Source organism: Chamaea fasciata, unplaced genomic scaffold (assembly GCF_029207755.1).
Source record: "Chamaea fasciata isolate MVZ Bird 193981 ecotype frontalis unplaced genomic scaffold, bChaFas1.0.hap1 SCAF_2, whole genome shotgun sequence".
NCBI classification, from domain to species: Eukaryota; Metazoa; Chordata; class Aves; order Passeriformes; family Sylviidae; genus Chamaea; species Chamaea fasciata.
This window is the reverse complement of record NW_027094087.1, coordinates 113,306,904-113,313,077: the sequence shown is the minus strand read 5'-3', so window position 1 is coordinate 113,313,077 and position 6,174 is coordinate 113,306,904.

The window sequence follows — 6,174 nt, the reverse complement described above, 5'->3', positions numbered from 1 at the left end:
TCCTGGTGTTTGAGGCTCTTCAGAGCACACCAGCAGTGCTCCCAAAATTGGTTTGCAGGCTGTGGCTCGGCCAAAGCTCTTCCTGGCACTCCTGATGAATGAACACTCTGAAAAGGTTGGAGAGTTCATAGCACCCTCCCAGTACCTGAAGAGGGGCTACAAGGAATCTGGGAAGGGATGCTTCATCAGGAATTGTAGTGACAGGACACAGGGAATGCCTTCACACTGACAGAGAGCAAGGCTGGATGGGATATTGGGCAGGAATTGTTCCCTGGGAGGGTGGTGAGGCACTTGGACCTGGTTTCCCAGAGGAGCTGTGGCTGCCTCTGGATCCCTGGAAGTGTCCAAGGCCAGGTTGGACACTGGGGCTTAGAGCAGCCTGAGACAGTGGAAGATGTTCCTGCCTATAGCACGGGGTGGCACTGGATGATCTTTAAGCTCCCTTCAAACCCAAACCATTTTAGAATTCTGAGTGAAGTTCCAAACCTGGGAACCATATGGGAGCCCCTTCCCTGCTGCCAGCTCCAAGCTCAGTCAGACATCAGGGACAGCCCAGACAGGTCACCCTCCAGCTGTGCGTCCTGCCTGGTAGCTGGAAAAGTGCTCCAAGGTGCCATTCTCACCTCAGGGACCACGGGGAAAATGCCCGCGAACATCCCACAGAAGCAGGAGGAATTAACAACCCCCTGACTGCACCTCTCACCCACTCAAACAAACAAAGCTTTTTGCACAAACAGGTACCACAGCCATGGAAACGTGCACATTAACCAGAGTCTGGAGCTCTTTTCCCTCCCTGCCAGCTAAAAGAATGCATCCCACACAGCTATGGAACGCTCCTAACAGCGTTGGCACGAGGTTAAAAAAATTCTCATCGTGTCCTTGGGATTTATAGTTGGGGGCATTTATTTCCTTCCAGATTTGTTTTCTTTGGGCATGTTGTACAGCCTGTATATCATCTCCAGTACTAGCTGTTACTTATGTTTGCAAATAGAGCTCCACAAATAACAATACATAAAATACAGAGACAATTTTCTGCTCACAGGGAATATAAAATATGCAGGCACTTTCCGAAGGCACAGTAGACTAAAAATATTGAATTTCAGGCACTTTATGGAGACACCAATCATTTGTACGCATGCATATTGATTTATAATTATGACTTGAGGGACATTTTAGTAATCTAGAAGTATCCAGCTTTTTACAGCTCACAGACTGTGTACAGTTTGATGATATAAAATCCTTCCATGCTTCCTTACAAAATGTTCTAATTTGAATTCCATGCTTGTATATGCGGGGAGAAAAAATGCATTGAAGATAAACAGTATTTCATGACACAGTGAGGTTTCCTAAACTTGTCTCACCAGTTTTGTATTTAACAGAAAATTCAGGCTACCTTCAATACAAAGCCACTTAAAAATAACACTTGGCTTCAGGGGGAGGTTTCTTGTTTCAACAAAATGCACCTCAGGTTTGTGTGGGCTGAGTGGAATCAACAGATGAACTCTTGCAGAAGAGTATTCACAATATTGACTGAACATTTGGTTTCTTACTGAGCTGATTGAGCAGAGCCTCTATTTCAATGTTTATTTGGTAGAATGTACAATACATGGTGCTGCTAACCTAAAATGCAGCATTTTTGAGGATTTGGGCCTCCCAGTGACATAGATGGGAATAGCTCTTTGGTTGCAGGGCTCACCATCCCTTTCCTCAAAAAGGATCCTGCATGAGGCAGGAAAAACACAGCTTCCTACCAGATTCCCCAGCAGAAACTCATAGAAAACTGGAATATGGTCTCCTTAAAGTGTCAGAGGTAACTCATTTTCTCATCCCTCGCTCTCCACCCAAGCAGATCTTCCCCAGTTTAAGTGGGGAAATGAGGCCCACCCCCAACTCTCCCTCTCTCTGAGTTTCTCTAAATCCCACACCCACATTCCCAACAACACCATAAAATTAATTCAGTAGCCTCATGGTAACTGTGTAAGTAAAATTAAGCAATCAGGATAGACCAAAGTGGGCTCATATTTTCAAGCTATAATAAAACCCAACCAACCTCAGCTGCCACGGGGAGAACACAGCTCCCCAAACACCTTTGGCATCTCAGTACTTTTCTTCCCAACAGCCTCCAAAACCCCTCCTAAAGATGAGGCTGAGCATTGAAATTCATAAAGCCACTTGATCTGGAGGAGCAGGCACTCGGCAGATGTGACTTTTATGATTACTCTCCTCCCACTCACCACGATTGACTCTTGTTCCCCAGGCTATAAACTACCTGCCTCTTCCTCCCCCCAGGTGACAAGCAGCTTCATTTAACTTCGGCTTTCTCTGTCTCTCATTTTCCGCCCTCTTCCTCATCCTTTCTTCTCCACAGCTCCCAAATACATTTCCTTTAAACAAAGGCCTAATTGATACATACCTAATTAACATCTGAGCATTTGTTCTCAGCTTGTATTTAGCTCTGAAAATTGCTGCTTCTATTTCAAACCTGAATAAGGGCTTGCATACCTGAAAGTTTGCCTGATATTTCCAGCAATACTAGTTGATCCAATAAAACACACACTGGTGGCTGTGTATTCCCATCCTCCCATGTACCAGGACTTCAGGAGGACACTGTGCACTCTTCAGCTGACCTTCCTGAACTGCTGGTGGGGGGAAAAAAAAAAAAAAAAAGAGAAAGAAATGGAAGCCAAACCAGGTCTGCATTAATATGTCTGCACCAAACCTCTTCAGCCAGCAGGAAAGTTCTCCATGTTGTTGTGAAGGTGGAATTTGACAGGAATGTTCTACATTGCTGCAGCTTGGAGCTCTGTGTGAGATTCCTGCCCTTCTTCCCTGAGGAATTCAGTTTTCTCTAACCCATTCCACGCCCTGCTCTCTGTTCTTTGGGAGGTACAGGTTGGTATCAACCCCTTCCCATTACCCTGGAAATAATGGGAATAATCCTGTGGATTATTTATGCTAGATTAGCACAGATAGTTATTTAAATGATGCATATTTGCAGACTCAGAGGAATATTGCAACTCCTTTCCAGCTCAGAGAATCAATGTTTGGGAGCTCCCAGCATCATTTGGCATTAGCTCTGATAGCAGAGCTCGTGTCACACAGATGTTATTTATATTGTTTATTTTCTCCTGTGCTAGGATCACTCCCTCAAATGAGGCTTACACCAAGTGTTCTTTTTTTTAAAAAAAATCATGTTCCAGCAAAACGCTCTGTTTGGTTTTGTTTTGGAGGAAGAATGCCAAAATTGAGGGAAAACAATACTGGGAGGTTTTTATTAGAGAAGTCAACCAGATCCATCTCAGCCCTGCCTCCCACTCATTAGCTTCCCATCAAATGGGCCCAGGGACTGCTCCAGCCTTGGGCGAGCTCATCTGTGCTACTGATTCCCTTAATCCCAGTGCCTTTCCCGTCAGATCCTCATGCTTTGAGCTCAGGTCTTACTTGGGCTGTGTTTTCCTGCACCCTGGCTCTCTCCACTGCAAACAGCCACCTGTGCAAGGGTGAAAGAGACTTGTGGCTCAGCCCTGCTTACCCACTGCTGACACTCTTCCCGAGAGGCTGCCAGGATGGATTTTCCTTTCCCAGCAGAGCAAGGATTCACATGGGCTACAATCTACCAGATGCTGGGATTATTCCATGCCACAGGGTTTGAGGTGTCATCCTGCTGACAGACAGCCCCTTGATGAACACTGCTCCCTCTGGGTTTGCCTCTTGCCTGTTGCAGCACCTATGTAGATGCCTGATCTTCCTGACAGCTACTGATCCACACTGGAATTGTGTTGGGGAAGCAATTCCTGCTTGAAAATCAGCATTATGTTGTGATGTTTTTCAGTATAAAGCAGTTAGACACATTCAAGCCATGCAAAACACTGGCACAGGGTGCCCAGAGAAGTGGTGGCTGCAGGTTGGACAGGGCTTGGAGCAACCTGGGATAGTGGAAGGTGTTTCTGCCCGTGGCAGGGGTTGGAATGATGGAATGATGGAATGGCAAGGGTGATCCTTAAAGTCCCTCTTAACCAAAACCATTTTGTGATCTGATGATTCTGAAACAGAGATTGTTCTGTTAAAATGCCAGCAAATTTAGCGACAATTTTTGTGGAGATTTTCATCTTGGAAATTTGTAAGTCTGTTTTCTGACCCTCTAAAAACATCCTCATGAAGATCTAAAGTTACCAGCCAAGCTCTCTGATGCTGCCTGAGCTCAGAAGACACTTTAAATTTGATCACTGCTTCCCTGTCTCCATTTGCAAAATGAAAACTAAAAGGTAGCAAAGAGGGAAGCAGTGCCTGTGCCGAGCCATCAAAATTCACTGGAAAGGCATCTGAGCTGGCAGAGGAACAGTTACTTTCCCCTACTCCTTTTATCCATTGCCAGAGCAGGGGAGAAACACAGAGTGACTGGTTTGGGAGTGCTGCTCATCAGGAGTCTTCACACTGCTGTGCAAAGGAAGGGAGCAATGGACTTTGGAGAACAGCTGAAACTGCTACACAGATTAATAGAAAATCTACCATTTCACATCATGGATTCTGTGATGCTGCTTGCTACTAATAATAATTACTGATTGTTTATCCTTCCCTGTGAGGAAGGGAAGGGTAAACTGGGGCTTGGAGCAACCTGGGATAGTGGAAGGTGTCCCTGCCGTGGCAGGGGGTGGAAAGATGTGATCTTTAAGGTTCAAACTGTTCTATGATTCCATGATTACCTTTCCCTAGAGATCCTGAAAAGAATTGTGACATTCCATATTCTGTTGTGCAACCAAATTTGAAGACACTTTAGAACTTTGTATTAAATGACAAGTCAAAACTCTGTTCCCTTTGCTCATGCAAAACCTTTGCTGATCTCAGTGGGGTTGAGTCTATTTTTAAAACTAAAATACTTCTCTTATGCAATAGGACCATCCAGAGTTACAAATAAATGTATTATTTCCAAAGCTTTCGTATTTTACTTCTTTTCAAAATGTTTAAAGGTTAGCTGAGTGTCTTAGATGTGTTTACAAGAGGCAGGTACTAACGAGGATGGAACATTGAGAGGTGCAAGGCTGGAAAGTACAAGGTAAGGGAGGAGGTGGCTGTGGTACACACACATATTTCCACTGCTCTGAGCTGATACCTGAGAGCTGAGGTCTTGGGGGACCTGCTGAAATGACTGAGCTGCTGTAAATGCAATTTTGAGAGCATTCAGTGCAGCTCCTGAGGGCCCTGGGAATGCCAGCAGCCTCTGGAGCCACCTTTCCATGTTATCCTCCTCTGCAGGGAATTCCACCCTGGGCATCCAAGGGTTTGCTGCCAGCTTTTGAGGTGATGCTGGGTAACCTTCTCTCACACTGCTGTGAGAACAGATGGGGTGGGAGAAAGAGCAGTGAGAATCCTCAGCCAGGGATTCTGCTCAGTCCCTGGCAGGAAGCTTGGATTACCTGCCCACTGCCCAGCCCCTCCTGGGCTGCCTGGACCTTGCACCTGCCTGTCCCTCTGGACCTGTGTGGGCTCCTGGTGCCTGCCTAGTGGGGCATGGAGCCCGTGTGCTGCTGCCAGACCCTTTGTGAGATGCAGGAAAGCTCTCTTTCCTGGCAAAGGGCTGCAGGAGTTCCTCAGGTTGTAAGAAAGATTATTTTGGGGACAGATATAAAAGTTATTTTTACAGACGACACAAACTAAGTGGTTAACGCGCCTTCTGAGGCTTCCACTGGTAGCACATTATGATGAGTAACCCCCATCCATTCTGGGACAGAATTCATTCCAGATTTAAGTGCAATCCTTCCACCAGGCAGTGAGGCACAGCATCACTCTCCACAACTCCCTGACAGGAGGTTGTAGCAATCTGGGGGTGGTCCCTTCTCCCAGGCAACAGGACAACAGGAATGACCTCAGGTTGTGCCAGAAGAGGTTCAGGCTGGACATCAGGAAGAATTTCTTCATGGAAAGGGTGGTCAAGCATTGGAATGGGCTGCCCAGGGAAGGAAAATCACCATCCCTGGAGGTGTTGCAGAAATGACTGGACATGGCACTCAGTGCTGTGGTCAGGTTGGGAAGATGATGTTCAGGCAAAGGCTGGACTCTGACCTTAGAGGCTTTGTCCAAACTAAATGATGCTCTGTGGGATTCCGTTTGTGGTCCTTGGTGTCCCTGACACAGGAGCTCCTTCTGAAACAACCACAGCATCACTCACAGGGCACA